Consider the following 20,146-nt stretch of genomic DNA (forward strand, 5'->3'; position numbering starts at 1 on the left):
CCAAAAAAAAAAAAAAAGGCAATAAAGAAAACCCATCGTTTAACTGCCTCTTGTTCAAAACATAATGCAACCCAAAGAAATATATTTCTATGTATACATCAGATTATAATAAATGTTTTTGATGTTAAATAAATTATTCTCTGTATTTCTGTCCATATATATGATGCAAACTAAAAAATTGTAAAAGTAATTTTAAAAAATGAAAGTGGTGTCATCATAGGCGTGCTCCATACCCCCAAACCTTACCTCCCTTTTCACGTATTCATACACAAAAAAGCGAAAGAGCGTGCCTCAATCATCCAATAGGTCAATTTGGCACATTAGCCAGGAGGAAGCAGATCCTGAGTGTTTTCGACCACAGACTCCATCCCTCCCGATTTGCAACCATCCCCGGACCAGTGACAGGTGCATAGGCAGCCATGTCATTGGAACTAAGCAAGGAGGAAGCCAGAAACAATGAAAGGGGCCACTCTGGTTATCACCTTGGGGTCAAGGGTGTGCCCTGTACCCCCAAACCTTACTTCCCTTTACACGTATTCACACACAAAAAAGCGAAAGAGCGTGCCTCGATCATCCAATAGGTCAATTTGGCACATTAGCCAGGAAGAAGCAGATCCTGAGTGTTTTCGACCACAAACTCCATCCCTCCTGATTTGCAACCCCATGGACCAGGCGGAGGAAGCAGATCGTGAGTGTTTTCAACCACAAACTCCATCCCTCCCGATTTGCAACCCCATGGACCAGTGGAGGAAGCAGATCGTGAGTGTTTTCGACCACAAACTCCATCCCTCCCGATCTGCAACCTCATGGACCAGGCAGCAGCAATTCCTGAGCAGGAGCACAGATGGTTTCCTTATGTGACAGAAACTGCAGCTAGTTGGAAAACGGGAGGGTTGCTCAAAGTGACAGAGATCCTGTGCAAGAGAGGTGTATAGGGGTTGTGTGATTGCAAGGAAAGTTATCATTCAGCAGGAGCAAAGTGCTGTTAATTTGAGTAGAAAATCCACATCTGGAACTAAGAATGGCACCTGCCCCTATATGCGCTGAAGCCAAAATGTGCAACGGTGGTTACTGGTTGGGGTATCTCCATTTTGGAGGGCCCAGCCTCACACCTCAGTTCTCATTCTGAGAGGTAACGGGCATCCACTGATTTTAACTGGCCCCAATCACCCGCTTGAAGAACATAACTATTGGAACAGACTAGCTGGGGAAGTGGTGGCTTCTCAGGCTCCTGCTGTCCTCAAATGGAGAGTGCTGCCTTTCTGGCAAAGATGCTTTAGTCAAGCAGAAGCTCTCAGGGCAGGGCCTGGTCCCTGGATGACATGCGATAGCCTGGGGTTTACGGATCAGACTAGAGGAGCTGAGACACCCTGCTGGCTGTAAAACCAACGATGAAGGGCATGAAGGCTGATAAAGGAACAACTGGTTCATGGAATTAAAACATCTGGGTAGAGAAGGCTTCAGTCTAGCTCAACAGCTCTTTCTAGCATGCCTGTCTCTGTGGAATCCAGCAACAGAATGCCTGACCCTGCAAGGTGATGAGCACCTCCTGTGGTGCACCGGTGTCCTCCCTCAGCACCTCGCAGGATGGGACCCTGTAGGGAACAGGCAAATGGGAACAGCCATTCAAATGTTTCTCTCATGCAGCTAGTAGACAACCATGGGGTAAAATCCAGCCCAGAATTTAAGCTCCTAATTAGTGATCAGCAGAGCTCTGTAGGCCTGAGCGCACTGGAAGCAAGCCAGACACAGAGCCTAGGTATCCCCCATGTCACTGCAGATGACCATGACGCCAGGCTATGGCAATCCCAGATCTCTCCATGCCTGAATCCACATTGGCAGGATAAACAAAGCAAATCCCTCTGGTGTATGAGTGGGAGACATCCATCCAGTGCTCCAGACAGCAACTATTTCCTTCCAGTCTCTGAAACCACAACTAGCAGCACATGGCTAGCGAGGCCCAGACTCCACATGGGAGAATAAAGAGGGGATGTTAGAGAAGCCAAAGAGAAGACTTTGGAGCCTATATTCATGCCCTGAGAGTTTATTTCAGGATCATTGCCTGAGCATGCACTCTGAACATCAACAACCTCTTCCTAATAGCTGCATCCATTAGCCCTCACCTTCTGCGGACCACATCCAAGCTGGAACAAGGAAAAGCTTTCTTACGGGGGACCTCTGATAATGCAATTGTGCTATTTTGGTTCATTACCTTACCTCTCAACTGCATTAGAGAATCAATCTCCTCCTTTGCAGGGCACTGCTTCTTTGGAGCTTAAAACTTCTTGGCTCCTGAGGAAAGCCTTGCTGGGAAGGGAGAGGAGATTTTTGTAAATACCAGGGCCAAGAAAGGTGCAATAACAGAACAATGGTTATTCCTGAAATGGATGGGATACAGGATGGAGGTTCCTAAGCTACAGGCTCAGGATCTAACCCAAATTCACTGGGGAGCTTGGAAAGACCATAGCTCATGAATAGCTCACTGAATATAGAACGTCAGGCTGAACCCATAGTCGTGTGAATTGTCCCCTCACTGGGAGGACTCGGGTATGGGTGATTCAGCTGCTGGACCGGGCCCCCAGCCTGGAAGATTTGAGGGGCTGACCCATACCTGTAGGCTGGGGAGGAGCTACCATTCATGTGTTCAGAGTCTGCGGTTTGTTCTGCTGATGCAGCAGAAGGCAGTTTGGATGGAAGCTGAGGACAGTGAAGGTAGTTAGGTGAGATGAGTCACGGATACTCCTCTAAAACCTCCAGGGCAGGCAAAGAACGTGCATCAGGGAATGGTTTGTGAAGTAAGGAGGAGCTGTGTACCGGCCAGAGATGCATTAATTAGGATATCAGAAAATTCTATATCACAGCTCTGCACAAACAGAGGGAGGGAGGGAAGAGACTTGCAATAGCACAATTGCTGTTTGATGCAGTTTGTTGAACAGCGAACACAGTCAGCAGCTCTGCTGGGCCTCATCTCAGAGAACAGAGCAGGAGCGATAAATAAGACTGATTCTTGGGGCCCAAGTGAGCAGGATTTCAGAGATTCAATATGCTAACGTGGTTAAACACTCAGGGTATGTCTACACTACGGGATTATTCCAATTTTACAGAAACCGGGTTTGTAAAACAGATTGTATAAAGTCGAGTGCACGCGGCCACACTAAGCACATTAATTTGGCGGTGTGCGTCCATGTACCGAGGCTAGCGTTGATTTCTGGAGCGTTGCACTCTGGGTAGCTATCCCGTAGCTATCCCATAGTTCCCGCAGTCTCCCCCACCCATTGGAATTCTGGGTTGTGATCCCAATGCATGATGGTGCAAAAGCAGTGTCATGGGTGATTCTGGGTAAATGTCGTCGCTCATTCCTTCCTCCGTGAAAGCAACGGCAGACAATCATTTCGCGCCCTTTTTCCCTGGATTTCCCTGGCAGAAGCATAGCATGGCAACCATGGAGCTCATTTTGCCTTTTGTCACTGTCACCGTATGTGTACTGGATGCCACTGATGGACGGTACTGCAGTGCCACACAGCAGCATTTATTTGCCTTTGCAAGGTAGTAGAGACGGTTACCAGTTGTTCTGTACCATCTGCTGTGCCATTGTAAATTGGCGATGAGATGACAGTTATCAGGCATTCTGTACCATCTGCTGCTGTCATGGGTGCTCCTGGCTGGCCTCCCTGAGGTTGGCCAGGGGCACATGGACAAAAATGGGAATGACTCCCTGGGTCATTTCCTTCTTTATGTTTTGTCTAAAAATAGAGTCAGTCCTGCCTAGAATATGGGGCAAGTGTACTAGAGAACCAGTGTATTAGAGAACCAGAGAGCACAGCTACTGTGTGTCAGATCCCGCAGAAATGAGGAGCTGCATGACATTCATGGGGAAGTGCCCCTGCAACAACCCCACCTGTTGATTCCCTTCTCCCCCAACCTTTCTGGGCTACCGTGGCAGTGTCCCCCATTTGTGTGATGAAGTAATAAGGAATGCAGGAATAAAAACACTGACTTTTTAGTGAGATAAAATGAGGGCGAGGCAGCCTCCAGTTGCTATGATAGTCCAGGCAGGACATTAAACAGTGGGGGGAGAGGAGCCCAGCATCCCGCTGCTGTGATAGTCCAGGCAGTACAGAATCTTTTCTTTAGACATGAAGGGGGGGGGGCTGATGGAACTCAACCCCAGTTGCTATGATGAGGACAGTTACCAGCCGTTCTGTACCATCTACCAGGAATGACCGGGAGTCATTCCTATTTTTACCCAGGCACCCCCGGCTGACCTCACCTGAGGCCAGCCAGGAGCACTCATGGGCTGATGACAACGATGGATAGCAGTCATACTGTACCGTCTGTCACTGGGGAGGGGAGAGGATGCTACTATTCATTGCCGCAGCACCGCATCTACCAGCAGCATGCAGTAGACATAGGGTGACATAAAAAAGTCAAGAAACAATTTTTTTCCCTTTTCTTTCACGGGAGGGAGGAGGTGTAAATTGACTACATGTACCCTGAAACACCCCAGACAATGTGTTTGACCCTACAGGCATTGGGAGCTCAGCCAAGAATGCAAATGCTTTTCGGGGACTGTGGGACTGCTGGAATCCTCAGTACCCCCTCCCTCCCTCCATGAGAGTCCATTTGATTCTTTGGCTTTCCGTTACGCTTGTCACACAGCACTGTGCTGTGGCCTCTGTCTATCATAGCGTGGAGATATTTTCAAATGCTTTCTCATTTCGTCTTCTGTAACGGAGCTCTGATAGAACAGATTTGTCTCCCCATACAGCGATCAGATCCAGTATCTCCCATACGGTCTATGCTGGAGCTCTTCTTGGATTTGGGATTGCATCACCACCCGTGCTGATCAGAGCTCCATGCTGGGCAAACAGGAAATGAAATTCAAAAGTTCTCAGGGCTTTTCCTGTTTACCTGGCCAGTGCATCCGAGTTCAGATTGCTGTCCAGAGCAGTCACAATGGTGCACTGTGGGATACCACCCGGAGGCCAATACCGTCGATTTGGGGCCACACTAACCCTAATCCGACATGGCAATACCGATTTCAGTGCTACTCCTCTCGTCAGGGAGGAGTACAGAAACCGGTTTAAAGAGCCCTTTATATCAATATAAAGGGCCTCGTTGTGTGAACGGGTGCGGCGTTAAATCGGTTTAACGCTGCTAAAAATCAGTTTAAACGCGTAGTGTAGACCAGGCCTCAGTAACACCAAAGTTTTTGAGGCAGCTTGCAAAGCCCAGATGGCTCCTGATTGGAGCTGCGGGAAGGTGGGAAATGTTTGAGAAAAAGTTCGGGGAGCTGGCAATAGAAATTCATCCTGACTGAACCTCAGGCTGCTATGGCTGAGCAGTGAGGAAAGAATAATGGAAGATTTAAGCTGGAGGCTTTTAGAAATATGCACCATTGGGTAGGAAGGAGAATTAGGTGATCACCTCAAACCAAAGCAGCAGCAAGTTGGATGATTAGCGATCCAAGAAAAGGCACATGTTGGTCCACAAAGAACATTGCAGCTGGTACCAAGGCCGCATTGTTCGCCCGGGGCGTGGAGTGGGATTGCACCGCGCTGGGTGTGGGGGGGTGGGGATACTGGGAGACATTCTACAGGGAGCAGGCACTATGGTTCTGCACATCAGCAGGCTGTACTTACTTAACTATTTTTGGAAACTGATTTGCACAGGAAGAGAAAAGGTGGGAAGCGGAGGTTGCTACATGGTCCAGGCCAAGTGCAGTGACAGGCAGGGGACACAAGCGCAGGTGCCCTCTATACGCAGACATGTGATCGATCATTGAGTGTTAAAATAGAAACTGAATTAACCTGAGAACATGTGCAGGGAGACCAGCTGTTCAGAAGAGCAAAGACATAGAAAGGGAGGATGGGGGAAGAGAGGCAGAAATGTCATCCCAAGAGGATGGGGGGTGTCACAGCCTTGGAGCAGGGGGGGCCTACACTGAGGTCTGAATGTGGGTGTTTGGTATCTAGCAGCTTTCTGAAGTGAGAAAAGGAACCTGTCCAGAGGCCGGTGTGTGGAGTGCGAAGAGACAGCAGCTGTGGTGAGTGCCTGGGCATGGCAGAACCAGTTTGTGTGGACTAGGATCCCCCTCCTGACCCTTCCCCACCACCACTCCTGAATTGAGCCTTTCCTAGGATTTAGAAATGTTTGATCTCCTTTTGTGTTTCCGCTATTTTTGTGCTGGTGCTACCTGCACACTCCTCCTTCCAGCAGGAAAAAGGAAGTGCCAGAATCCAGCACTGCCAACCCTGGTGGTCAAAACCCATGAGACTGGCATTAAAACCACAAGATTTAACTACAAATAACTTTGGTCTTTATCCTCTTGTTTCTGAGCCTGTGGGGGTTGCATTTCCCAGCATTTCTCTGCAGCCAGGAGAGCTGGGAACTCCCCTTTTCATGACAGCTGAAATTCTCTTGCAATTACAGGCCTCCAGGAACTCAACCTTTAAATAAAACATCAACTGTCACAAGACTCCTGATCCAATCACGACAGTTAGCAACTTGGTCAACTCTCCCCAGAGACATTCAGGCCAGTGCAGCAGGCCCCATAGGTTCGGAGAACTCCACTTCCTCTTGGAATGGCCTCATCATCCAGAGACGCTGGCTCCCCACATCTCTCCCGCCTCTCTGTTCTCTGGCATTCTGCCCTGCACCTTGCCCATGTGAGTGTAGCACACTACCCATTCAGATTCCCACCCCCACTCACACCAGGTGCACACTTTGCACAGGTGCAGATCAGAACAAGCCCATGGCCAGTTCTGCTGACCCACCCAAACAGCCTGTCCAGGTTCAGAGAGCATTCCAAAAGGACTGTCCCAGCACATGCAGACCTGCCCCATTATCTCCAAGAAGAGGGTGAGCTCTTCACACCCCATTTGTCCATGCTATTGGGGGTGCCACACAGCAGCAGGTGTCTCCCGCCTTTGGTCCCATTTGTGTAACCTGGGTCCCCTTCCAGCTTTCCAAAAGTGACCCAAGGGGTGTGGAGGCCTAGAAGACTCTCGCCTGCTGCCTAGCCAGGTCCCTTTTCTGCAGAGTCTAGTTGTGTCCGATTACAGGAAAAGCCAAGCAGTCCTGGACTGGACGGTGTCACCTTCTCAGCATAGCAGGCAGAGAGAGCTCAAGGGCTCCTTCCTGCTGGCATGTGCAAACACTTAGTCACAGGGAAACCTGCCAAGGGGAAAGAGGGAGACTCATATTTCAAGGGCTTTAGAGTTATTCTGAGAGAAGGATGGAGACTCAGCCAACAGCCTCCAAATGGACATGGCCTTGATGCACAAACAGGCCTGGCCATCTGCCCCTTCTCTTCCTCCCTTGCGTTTGTTGTGTAGCCCCTGCTCATCCACTTCCCCTCTCTCCCATTAATTTCTTCAGGTCTCGCAGTTTCTTGGCACTAAAGCCCTCCGGGTTCTGGTTTCCCAGTTTCCAGGATCATTCTTTGCAGGCCCCCGATTCCCAGTGGTGGCAGGCAGGTGTTTTCCCCACAGTTATTATGGGCTTGCTCCCATATCCATGTGCTCCCTCCTGGTCCTGGCAGCAGGGATAAGTTATGCTCTTGCACACCTAGGCCTTCAACCTCTTTGAAAGGCCCGTGAGAGCAGAACTGGCCTCTGGCTTTCACCCACCCCAGCCCCACGCACAGACTGCACCCCTAAGTGCGCCGGGATCTTATCTTCAACCCACCTTCCCCTTGTCACTGGGGAGAGTGTCCCACCGCCCCCTGTGCCAGTGGGGTCTGTCTGGAGTCTCACCTTGGTACTGCAGTACTTAGTGCCAGGGCAGGCACCGTTCTCCTGGGGGCATGGGGCAAGGTCAACCTGTGTCAGTGTGAGTGAGCTTTGCCCTCTTGTCTCTGGAGGGGGTCAGTGGATCCAGACTCAACTGTTCTACCGGTTCCCAGGGGCTCATGCAGATCTAGGGAAACCCCAGTGGTTTCCAACACATGCTGGATGTTTTCAAGTCCCACGGTAGCATCATCACACAAAGTGCTGTAGGCAGTGGTAGCCCAGGCCGAGTCTGTGTCCAAATTCAAAGGCCTCCCCGTGCTTCTGGCAATACACTTTGTCATTTATTAGCAAAGATAACACACTATAATCTGCCCCCATGTCCACCCAGCCGTCCCCCTCTTGTGCCCCTTGCACCTCCCACTTCCTCTGCCTCCATGCCCCTGTGTCCCACAGGCCAGGCCTCTGTGCCCCCTGCTCCCCACCTTCTCTGGCCCCATACTCATGCTTGTCATTCACCCCACCCCCAGGCCAAGCCTTCCCCACACGAGGCACATGAGTGAGGAGGCTGCAAAGGAGTTGCTATGTCCCTGAGGCACAGAAGGGTTTCCAACAGGCTGTACTGACACATTCCCGTCCCACTGCCATTTGGATAATAAAGCAGGTTTGCACTAAGCAGGGCAGGCAGATCCCTATGGATCCTCCTGAGGCAGTGCTCAGCTCCCCGCATACTCTTTGTAGCACAGGTGCCAGAAGCAGACCAGAAGGGTTGGGGGAATAAAGCCCCTGGGACAGACGTGAGCCCCAGTTCCCAGCTAGGTAACCACCCTGCTTTCCTCCCCTTCCCACCACTGCTCCCCCTGAGCTGGGCACATCCCAGCATTCCAATCCCTCTGGAGGAAGATGGAACTGGGGCGCCAGGGCCACAGAGCACTTTGCTGGGAAAGTCAGAACTCCCCGGCTGGGGAGAGAGGAGATGCTGAAATGTAACTTCCCATCAGCACCATATAGTTCCTGCAAGGTCCTGTCGAACTGACCTTTCAATTCAAGACTGTCAGCCAGTGAGCAGGAGGTGGGGGAAGTGGGAGGGAGAAAACAAACTCTCTAATCAGATGCTTTGCCGTGCAGTCCCAAGTGAGAGAGACACAGAGACAGACCCAGCACCTAGAAACCTGAACAAGGACCGAATGCAGCAGACTGCGGTGAGTGCTTGGCAGCTTTTCCCATTCTCACCCTTTCCTTTCCTCCCTTCAGAGCAGTGTCCTTCTGCTTCTGCTGCCTCCCTTCCTGCTCAGAGCAAGGATTGGTCACTTATTAGTCCTAGGAAAGTTCTTTGCCATCAAATCCCACTGTTCTCCTCCAGCAGTAATGCCACAGGACCAGAGAAGTTGGCCCCTTAGAACTCTTTGGAATATGGGGTTGCCTGTCTGGATCAGATCAGGGTCAGTCTAGTCCAGGGTCCTGTCTCCATCAGAGTCCAGAGCCAGCTGTTCCAGAGGAAGGTGCAAGAATTCAGCAGCCGCACCAGTTATGGGATATCTGCCCCCACGGAAAGTTCCTTCCTGACCCCCAGTAGTTACCGGTTGGCTCGTGCTCTGAAGCAGGATGATTAACAGCCCTTCCCAAACTCTTGGTTAGTTTCTTGTATTTACTATTATGCTTCTGGCTATTCTTAGTACCAGGGCCGGTGCTACCATTAAGGCGAACTAGGTGGTTGCCTAGGGCGCCAAGATTTGGGGGCGCCAAAAAGCGGTGCCCCCAATTTTTTCTTTTTTTTTTTTTTTTACAGCAGTTCCTCGAGCGTGTGGTCGCTGCTTCACTTCTTCTGCCTCCCAGGCTTGCAGCACCAATCAGCTGTTTGGCGCCGCAAGCCTTGGAGGGAAGGAGAATTAGAGCGGGGCAGCGTGCTCGGGGAGGACACGGAGCAGAGGTGAGCTGGGGTGGGGAGGCGCTGCACAGCTCCCCGGAGGGGGCACCTCAGAGTGTGGGGAGGAGCTGCCGCAGGGCTGAGAGGGGTGGGGGGCACAAGGTGGAAGTTTCACCTAGGGCGCGAAACTTTCTTGCACCGGCCCTGCTTAGTACTCATAGAAATGCCTCATCTCTTATTTGATTTTTGCTGAGCTCTTGGCCTCAGGCCAAAGGCTCTTAAGCAAAGTAAGCAGTCATGCATTAAGAGGGAAGGTCCTCTCCTGGATCAGTAACTGGTTAAAATACAGGTAACAAAGGGTCAGAATAAATGGTCAGTTTTCACAAGGGAGAGAGTGTCCCCCAAGGATCTGTATGGGAACCAGTGTTGTTCAACATATCAGAAAATATCTGAAAAAAGGAAGCAAATACTGAGGTGACAAAATTTGGAAATGATACAAAATTACTCAAGATAGTTAAGTCCAAAGCTGACTGCAGACAGTTACAAAGGGATCTCACAGAACTGGATGACAGGCAACACAATGGCAGATGAGGAAGTGGGTATTCACCCACGAAAGCTCATGCTCCAAAACATCTGTTAGTCTATAAGGTGCCACAGGATTCTTTGCTGCTTTTACAATGGCAGATGAAATTCAGTGTTGATAAATGCAAAGTAATGCACATTGGAAAACATAATCCCAACTCTACATATCAAACGATGGGTCTCCATTAGCTTTTATCACTCAAGAAAGAGATCATGGACAGTTCTCTGAGAACATCCACTCAATATGCAGCGGAGCTCAAAAAAGCTAACCCAGTTAGGAACCATTAGGAAAGGAATAAGACAGAAAATATCATAATGCCACCCCGTGACTCTCACAGCTTGAATACTGCATGCAGTTCTGGTCGCCCCAGCACTAAAAAAACATATTACAATTGGAAAATATACCGAGAAGGGCAAGAAAAATTGTTTGGGGTATGGAACAGCTTCCATATGAAAGGAGAGATTAAAACAATTGGTACTATTCAGCTTAGGAGAGAGACAACTGAGGGGGGATATGAGGGAGGTCTATAAAATCATGAATGAGGTGGAGAAAGTGAACAGGGGAGCATTATTTCCCTTTCACATAACACAAGAACCAGGGGTCTCCCGATGAACGTAATTGGCAGCAGGTATAAAACAAAAGGAAGTACTTCTAACAATACACAGTCAACCTGTGGAACTTGTTGCCAGGGGATGTTGTGAAGGCCAAAACTATAACTGGGTTCAAAAAAAGTAGTAGATAAGTTCATGGAGGATAGGTCCATCAGAGAGTATTAGCCAAGATGGTCAGGGAGGCAACTCCATGCTCTGGGTGTCCCTAAACAGAGTGTGGTAGAGTCCCAGAGGTCAGTTGTGCATTGTGTGAAAATGTGTTCCCACTTGTCAGTTTGGCATGTCCCCCCTTTGAGTGCATGGACTGTCTCCTGGTTCCTGTGCACTGAAACATGATAAACACGAGTGCCTGAGCTGCCTTCTTCACCCTGCTCCTTATTTTAAATAGACTTTTGTCAAGTTCCCTCTTATTTGCCTCTAAGGTAAACAAGCCCAGTCTATTGAGTCTCCCATTATGAAAGTTTTTCCAGGCCCCTGATCATTCTGTTACCTTTCTCTAAACCCCTCTAATTCCACTGTAGCCTTCTTGAGATGGGTTGTCACTTTGATTTACAGAGCAGCATTAGATTCTGCCCCCTGTTCTTGGTGTACCCTAACCTTCCCCCCACCCCACCACAGAGCTCTCCATCAATATGTTCACCTCATGCCCCATCCCTTTCCTGAGCTGATACTGTTAATTAGATGTAGGAGTAATTCAGATTATTCCCTCCAAACATGCACCACTTTGCATTTAACACCACCCATTTTTTTATGACAGCGTGTTGCCACAATTCATCTATTTTGGTTAGGTTCTTCCAGAGTTCTTAAAATCTCTTCTGGTCTTGTCTAAGCTAAAGAATTTTGTTTGCAGTGTTGCTGCAGAGGCGAGGGTCCAGGGCATTAACATGACAAGGGGGTGGGGAGGTAACATCTTTTATTGGACCAACATCCGGTGGTGAGAGACACAAGCCTTAGAGCTCCATAGAGCTGTTCAGTAGCTCATAATGGTGTCATCTGCAAATGTTGCCACCTCTCTGCTTAACCTAGGGTGACCAAATAGCAAGGGTGAAAAATCTGGATGGCGGGGGGGGGGGCGGTAATAGGAGTCCATATAAATAAAAGCCCCAAATATCGGGACTATCGCTATAAAATCGTGACATCTGGTCACCCTAACTTAACCTCTTTTCCAGATTGTTAATAAATCTTCCAGGCCGCCGATAAAGATGTTAAATAGCATAGGGCCTGTGATGAATTGGGAATGTTCTTAATGTTTTCTCTAAATACTGTGTTGGTGCCTCAGTGTCCCCATGGCAGTTCTTAAGTATCTGGCAGAGCAAAGGGCCAGTGCACCTAAATGCCTGACCCTCTGTCTCCTAGCAACTGAGGGCCTGGGCCCCTCCTCTGCAAAGGTGCCAACTGAAGGTGTTGGAGACAAAGGGATCAGGTGACCTCCAGGCCCGGGAAAGGGGCTGGGAGGGGTGGTTAGTCTGGAGCTGGCTGGGGTCAAGGGTGGAGGGCAGACCTGGGGGTCTGGCTCACTGCCCCCCAGAATGGACCCAGCCGAGGGGTCCGGTTCGCTGTATCTACAAGCTCTGTTTTAGACCCTGTTCCTGTCATCGAATAAACCTCTGTGTTACTGGCTGGCTGAGAGTCACGTCTGACTGCAAAGTGGGGGTGCAGAACCCGGTGGCTTCCCCAGGACCCCGCTGGGGTGGACTCGCTGTGGGAAGCACACGGAGGGGCAGAGGATGCTGAATGCTCCAAGGAGAGACCGAGGAGGTGAAGCTGTGTGAGCTTCTTGCCCTGAACAAGTCTGCTCCAAGGGAGAGGAGGCTCCCCAAAGTCCTGACTGGCTTGGTGGGGAGCAGTTCCAGAGCATCGCCCGGTGACTCCGTGACAGGGCCAAGAACCAATTTCTGAGCCCCTGTACAAAATTCTCCTTCCTAGCAGGATGGGAACTGCCATTAAAATCCATTATGATGCAGGTGGTAATGAAAATTGACCATTTATTCCTGCTTTCTGTTTCCTATTTAGCATCACTGAAAGTTTGCAGAGGACACAGAAGTTGGGGGAGTGGTAAAGAAAGAAGAGGACAATGGATCACTGATTCAGACCAGTCTATATCACGTGGTAAGCTGGGTGCAACGAACAATATGCATTTTAACTACAGCTCAATGTAAATGTGTACATCTAGGAACAAAGAATGTAGGCCATACCAACTGGATGGGGGCCTGGGAAAGAGTGACTGAAAAAAATTTGGGGCTGTGGTGGATATCAGCTGAATGTGAGCTACTAGTGTGATGCTGTGAAATGCGATTCTGGGCTGCAGGGGCGGCTCTAGACATTTCACCGCCCCAACCACAGCGGCATGCCGCAGGGGGCGCTCTGCCGGTTTCTGGTCCCGCTGCTCCGATGGACCTCCTGCCGGCGTGCCTGCAGAGGGTCCGCTGGTCCCGTGGCTCCACCAAAGCCGCGGGACCAGTGGACCCTCCGCAGGCATGCCGCCGAAGGCTGCCTGCCTGCCTGCCGCCCTCCCGGCGACTGGCAGAGCGCCCCCCGCAGCATGCCGCCCCAAGCACGCGCTTGGCGTGCTGGGGCCGGGAGCCGCCTCTGTGGGCTGCATAAACAGGGGAATCTCCAGTAGGAGCAGAGAGGATTTTTCACCTCTGTGTTTGGCCCTGGTGCGACTGCTGCTGGAATCCTGTGTCCAGCTCTGGTGTCCACAGTTCAATAAGGGTGGTGATAAATTGGAGGATCAGAGCAGAGCCACAAGAATGATTAAAGCAGTGGCTCTTAACCAGGGGTACATGTACCTCTCGGGGGACACCACAGTCTTCCAGGGGGCACATCAACGCTTTGAGATATTTGCCCAGTTTTACAACAGCCCTAGCGAAATCAATACAAACTCAAATGTCATACAGACAATGAGTTTTTTATACGGCTCTAGATACTATACACTGAATGCAAGTACAATGTTTATATTCCAACTGATTTATAGTTATATGGTTAAAATGAGAAAGGCAGCCACTGTTCAGTACTAGTGGGTTGTGTCGCTTTTGTTTTCTTAGGTCTGATTTTGTAAGCAAGGAGTTTTTAAGTGAGGTAAAACTTGGGGTAGGCAAGACAAATCAGACTCCGGAAAGGGGCACAGTAGCCTGGAAAGGCTGAAAGCCGCTGGATTAAGGGATTCGAAAAGATGCCTCATAGTGATAGACTCAAAGAGCTCAGTCCATGTATCTTAACAAAGAGAAAGTTAAGGGGTGAGATCCTGTGGCTGGAAGTTGAAGCTGGACAAAGGCAGACAGGAAGTAAGGCACATGGGGTGATTAACCGCTGGAACAATTGACCCAGGCTCGCGGTGGATTCTCCATCACTGACTGACGGTTTTGAAATCCAGATTGGATGTTTCTCTACAAGCTCTGCTCTGAGAATGATTCTGGGGCCACTGTGCGATTCAGGGGGTCAGACCAGATGATCCCAATGGTCACTTCTGGCCTTGGAATCAGTGAATGGAATCCATCAGGCAGGTACTCAGATACCTCGGCTTTGGCTGCAGTACAAGAATGAAACTAGCCTAGGCGAGAGGTAGTATAAAGGGCCAGGACGGTGTGAGAGTGCTAAATGCTATTATTATTGGCACCTAGGTACCAACAAGAGGTGTGAGGCAGGGCAGTAACGAGGGGGACGGAGTATGGACTAGGGTCAGTTTTAAACCATGGAATGTGTAGTTTCTATGGGTGTATTGTAGCGATGTGATCACCTTCCCCCCTTTCATGGGGACTGGAAGGTGTAAATGTTTCCAAGGGCAATTTTCATTTACCCAGTGACATACTGAATAGGAAAGCTGTTTCCAGTCAGGTTAGCATCATGTTTACATTGACAGGTCAATGGGCAGACTGCACACATTGAACCCATCCTGTAACCATACTGTGCAGTCTGGAAAGGTGTATGCAAACCAGGCATGACCAGACTGATCAGCCACAAACCCTGCACGTCAGCGGGTCAGTCATCCCCATTCACACACACTGCAAACTATCACAGACCTTGTTCTGTTGTGCTGGAGCCTGCCCACACTAGCAGCAGGGTGGAGGGAAAGCTAAATGCAGCCTCTCTGCCCTGTGGTGGGGGAAGCGGGGTTCCAAAATGTGCTCTGCGAGCCACAAGCGGGTTGCACATAGGGCAGCATGGCATTCCCTGTTCATCTAAGCTAAATGGGGCTTGATGGGAGCTTGCTAAGGGAAACCCAGGTGCTGATGGAAGCCTGACTGAGCGGATTGTTTGTGATCTTCCCCCAGGGGCAGAACCCAACCATGCTCCAGGCCATCCAATGCCTCAGGCTGGTGCTAGAGGCCCCACCCATGGGAAGAGATGTAGAACTTCAGCCCTCAGCCGTACATGAAACCAGGAGATTTCCCAGAACCTGCTGTCCTAGACCAATCCCAGCTCAGATAATTACCCTCAGCCTAATTAAACTTCCCCTGCAGCGTCACCCAGATACAGCATTCCCTTCTCCTCCTGTCCCAATCTGTGGTATGGGAGGGGTTGTCATTCTAGCTGCCATGTTCTGCCCTGGGGGCAGCTGCATTTCACTGGCAGGTGAAGTAAGCCCCAGATCTGTGTCATTTGGGACCCTGGCAGATGAAAGGTGCTCTAGACATGCAAGTTACAGATATAGCTGGGACTGAGGAGTTGTGCAATTTTGGGAACTCTTCCAGTGCCAGACCCAGAGGGGCCATGGATCAGATCCCACTGACCAAGGAACCCCTAGCCAAATAAGGAGGGCTCTGCAGCACCCTGACACAGGTTCCCTACTTGCAGGGCCACTTAAGAACTCCACACAGTGCAAAGACAACAAGAAAATCCCCCTATTCGACGATTTCTACTTCATTCAGTGTGAAAAAAGTTGAAAGAAAATCTCTAGCCCCCAGCTTCTACCCTTCAGTTCAGGGGGGCGCACAACCCTCCTCTCCTGGGGCCTGCATTGCTGGGATCTCAGCTGCTTCCTTCATTTAAGCATTTGTGTAATTCTTTTGCTCACCTCTATGGGCTGAGGTCTACATGTAAACATCCTTCCCCTGCTCTGCTTACCAGTCATCCACTGGTTATTCAGGGCCTCTTTGTTCTCTACAGCTTCCTCTGACAGCCCCCTGGGCTATGGGAAGGCAGTGAGCACTTTTCTCCTCTCCTGCTGCCCCAGCATAGGGCCCAAGTGCCTTCCCTTCAACCCAGCTGGGTAGCAGGTAATCAGTCACAGGTGCACTGAACCCTGCTCCCTCTTAAAGGAGCCTAGGACCTCTATGCTCTTACAAGCTGCTTTTGTAGCCAGGACATGGAATGACCCTTGAATTCTGCTCCAGATAATAATGGAGGTTTCCAGTTTAAATAATAAACAATTAATTCTCTGCTGAGGGCTGGAGTCAGGGAGAGGAAGAGGGATATGAATTATCTGTACCTGGGCTTGGAGCCCCACTGTACCCCCATCCTCTGAATTTAATCAGGCCTGAATCTCTAGCTGTAACGCAGAGAGCAGCAGTCCTGTCCCCTTGTCTCCTTCAGTGCCTTTCTCCTATACTTGCATAGACTGGCTCTCAAGGTCATAAATGGACAGGAAAGGGAAGGAGGGAGCTAGAGGTAGGCAAGGAGCAGCTGCAGGGACTGGCACACTGTCTGCACAAATAGCAACACACCTGCTCTCAAAGCTGCCAAAATGAGCAAGGGGCCTTTAGCAAAGTGTCTAGTCACCACTTCTCCCTCTGCTGCTAGCCCTGTTCATGGCTGTGGCTTTCACACTTCCCTGCCTCTTACAGAGCCTGACCTCCCTGCTGGGGCTCTGCGGGGCATGGGGACAATGCACTCACAAGAAATCGCATGTCATTGGCCTTGGCTTTGCTGGGTGGCTGCAGGCCCCCGGGGCACAGAGGCACCAGGGAGTCCCTGAGCCCACCAGAGGTAGGCAGCGTGGCAGAAACAACTCAGCTCCTTGGGCTGCATCCTGTCTCAGTATCTTGCTGATGCTGATTCAGCAACCGAGAGAAAAGCTGCTCCATGGATAATTGGTGGGGAATGTCAGAGACCAGGGAGAAAAGTGATGGCCAAGGCAGAGGGCATGACGGATAGTCTGGCATGACATACGCTCTCCATCAGGGGCTGCTTTCAGCTCAGGGTTCTGCACTGCCTGCAGAGGCATCTGACTGCTGTTAGAGGGAAGATCCTGGCCAGGATGACTCCCTCGTATGATCCAGCCTGGCACTCCCTGCATGCCAAGCACATAGCAGGCCTGGTGTGTGTGTGTGCCCTGGGATTTCACAGAGCCCATGGTGGCCCAGGCCTGCATGCAGCAGAGGGGCCTGAGCTTGCCCTGCCTGGCTTGAAGCAGGGTTTCCTGAGCCAGGCTCTGGATCCGGCTCTGAGGGAGGCTGATTCCATTCACGTTGTTCTGAGGTTCAAGATGTTGGGGCAAAAGACCACCACCCTATCGATTTTTGATCAGACAGCCTAAAGCTCCTTTACTGATATATCAAAGTACAAGTGTGCACACAGGGAGACACAGCGGTTCCCCATGAAATGGGTAGGCTGCTCTGCTCTTTACTTACAATTTTACCAAGCTTATAAAGACTAAAACCACAAAACATCACACAGCGATATATCCTTATTTGGTAATTATGTTGCTAACACTGCAAAACATAATTGATAATTTTTCTTATATGGTATATATATTGCAACTTTAGCGAGTTATTTTATACATTTTATCCTGTTATTGTTCTTTGGCAGTCATGTGGGCCTGACTGTTCTGTTACCCCTACTTGCGGTTACCTTGAGCAAGCAGATTGTTGCCACACTATAATCACCCAAAGCTGAAATGGCACCCAGGGGGCCCTTTGTCCCAAGACCAGTTCCCTATCCCAGACAATATGTCTTTGTGGTCTGAGAGCAGAAAAACAAGTTTTAAGGAAGTTAAATTAGTTCAGCCAAGGGCCTGGGCCTGTAAAATCTTGATAGCCAAAGCCCCGGTTAAATACGGAGGGGGGGTTATTTTCCCTATCAGCGATAACAACAGCTAACCCCTAGCTACTGCCCACAGCCCAGTCTTGCCACACCAGGGGCCATTTCAAATGCCTCCAAGCCACGAACTGGCAGGGATCCTAAACCCCAGTGCCTTCGAGGGGTGTTGAACCATGGAGAGGGTGGCAGGGGCTGGGATGCACAGTGCAGTGGGAAGCCTGACAGTGGAATCCATACCAGGCGGGTGGCACTTCAGCACAGGTAAGCACAGGGACAGCCAGGACCCTCACCACTCAGGGCGAACCTAGCGCAGCCACCAACCTCCTCGCAAAGGGGCTCCCATGGGAGCCAGGGAGGGTCACATCCCATGGAGCAGCCTTCACTGGACTCTGCCTGCACAGCCAGGAGCAAGGGAACAGGGACCTCCTTAGTGTCTGCCCAGCACACTTCACAGGCAATGGTTAGCTCGGTAGGAGGGGCGAGCAGGCAGCAGCCATTCTGCAGCAAAGCCTGGCCCAGCAGCGCGGTGGGGAGCAGCACTGCTGTGTCTGAGAGGGCTGGACGCTGCACCTAGCCAGACAAGAGGAGGCGGGAGCGTGGTGCTGTTGTGCAGGGTAACGTCAGGGCTTTGGAGATGACTGTGCCCTTTGCCCCCCCCCAGCCCAGAGGCAGGCATCCGCACAGCTCCCCACAGTGTACCCCAGCCACTGTGCAGTGTCCCCTGCCTGCACTGGCACAACAGCAGCTGCCAGCATGTGGGATGGCCTCCTGGATGACAGGGGAGCTCCCATGGCCGGTCAGCTACCTGCCCTGCCCTTGCTCACTCCCTGGCTTGTGGGACAGCAGGAGCAGTGCGGCTCTGTGCTGGAGGAAGCCAGTGGCTGGCAGTAATAGCTCAGGGGAGCATGGCATGCACATAGGCTGGTCACAGGCTGTGCTCTAGTGCCTTTGGCCTGTTAGCACATAAATCCTCTGCCCCTAGCTGCAGGAGAGGCTGAAATCAGGGCATTTGGGAAGGGTTTGTATCATGCCAACTTCAGGCATTAGCTACAAAACCCCCTCCATGATATGCACCCTATCATGTGTGTGCACGCCCTATCACACCCACAAACATATGTGCAAGTGAACACACAAAATCACGCATGTACATACAATCACACAACCCCCCAGTGTCACACACACAGGAACACTATCCTACAGACGCCTTTAGGTGCAAGTGCACGTCTACCCACTGGCTGCAGCTGCACAGGTGTGTTGGTGTGGGAGGCACAGGCCATGCCTGCCACCTCCTGTCCAAGGGCTAACAAGTCAGGTGTGGTTGCACTGCCTGCCCCTGGGACTCAGCAGCCCAGCAGGAGGGTGCAGAGAGGAGCAGACTGATTCCTGACAGCAGAACAGCACATGCCATTTTAGTTCCTCGAGTGGCACTGTCCATCCAGTGGCTCCACCTGTCGCGGCACTGTGATTGATGAAAGCCCAGCAGAGGCTGCCTGTCTCCATGCCAAGGGGCAGATCTGCCCTTCCCAGCAGCACTGCAGAGGGTGGGCTAGCGCCCTTTGGCGAATGCCTCTCCCTGCCCCAAGCCCAGCGTGGGGGTGACCCTCTGCCTAACTCACCCCTCACCCGACGGCTCTATGTGAGGGTTAAAAAACAAGTGCCCCATTGTAAAACGGCTCTTGCTGTGGTGGGTGCTGAGTGCCAGCACTATCAGTGGGCTCGGGGTGTGCAGCACCACACAGGTTTGGGCCCACTGAGAGGAGAGCGAAGCAGCAGGCAGGATCAGGGCTCTGGGTGGTCACACCCTGCCTCTCCTTACCAGTAACCCTGCTCAGCAAAGCCAGGGGGCCACGGTGCCTTTCCAAAGGCAAGGAGGCGAGAGCAGGAGGGGGCTGGTGGGACTCTTACAAGCCCTCTGTCAGCACTGAAGCCCAGACCACAGGCCCATGCCCTTGCATCAGTGTCAGCGTGTGTCTCCACATCTGGTTGACTGCAGACAAGCCAGTGCTAATGCTGCCCGCTAGCAGAGCTTGCCCAGGCCATGCCAGGAAGAGCAATCCATCTCATTCTGTCCTGCCGCTGCACCTGCTGGGGCTAGGCCCTGACTCAGCAAAGCACATACATCCATGCTTACTTTAAGCACCTGCCTAATTCCCATTGGTGTCAATGAGACTCAAGGTCATGCTTAAAGGCAAGCATATGAGCCCATGCTTTGCTGAATAGTGATGGACCTAAGCATGTGCTTAAGCACTTTGTTGAATGCCTCCAGGGACAAGACTTTGGCGCTTAGGGTGAGGTTCACCCCCTATGCAGAGGGGCAGCCACAGGCTTAGGCACCAGTGAAATGCCATTTTAACCCCAACACATGACTGTCAGA

At 51.1% G+C, this 20,146-nt stretch overlaps 1 long non-coding RNA gene across 1 annotated transcript; it reads left to right on the forward strand.

The window, feature by feature from the left end:
• Nucleotides 1-8,845: 8,845 nt before the first annotated feature.
• Nucleotides 8,846-17,643, forward strand: LOC115637267. The gene is made up of 3 exons (XR_003997220.1): nt 8,846-8,932; nt 12,805-12,900; nt 15,066-17,643. It is a non-coding gene; the product is annotated as an uncharacterized LOC115637267 (long non-coding RNA).
• The last annotated feature ends 2,503 nt before the right edge of the window (nt 17,644-20,146 follow it).

The sequence above is a fragment of the Gopherus evgoodei genome, chromosome 19 (assembly GCF_007399415.2).
Source record: "Gopherus evgoodei ecotype Sinaloan lineage chromosome 19, rGopEvg1_v1.p, whole genome shotgun sequence".
Lineage (NCBI taxonomy): Eukaryota > Metazoa > Chordata > Testudines > Testudinidae > Gopherus > Gopherus evgoodei.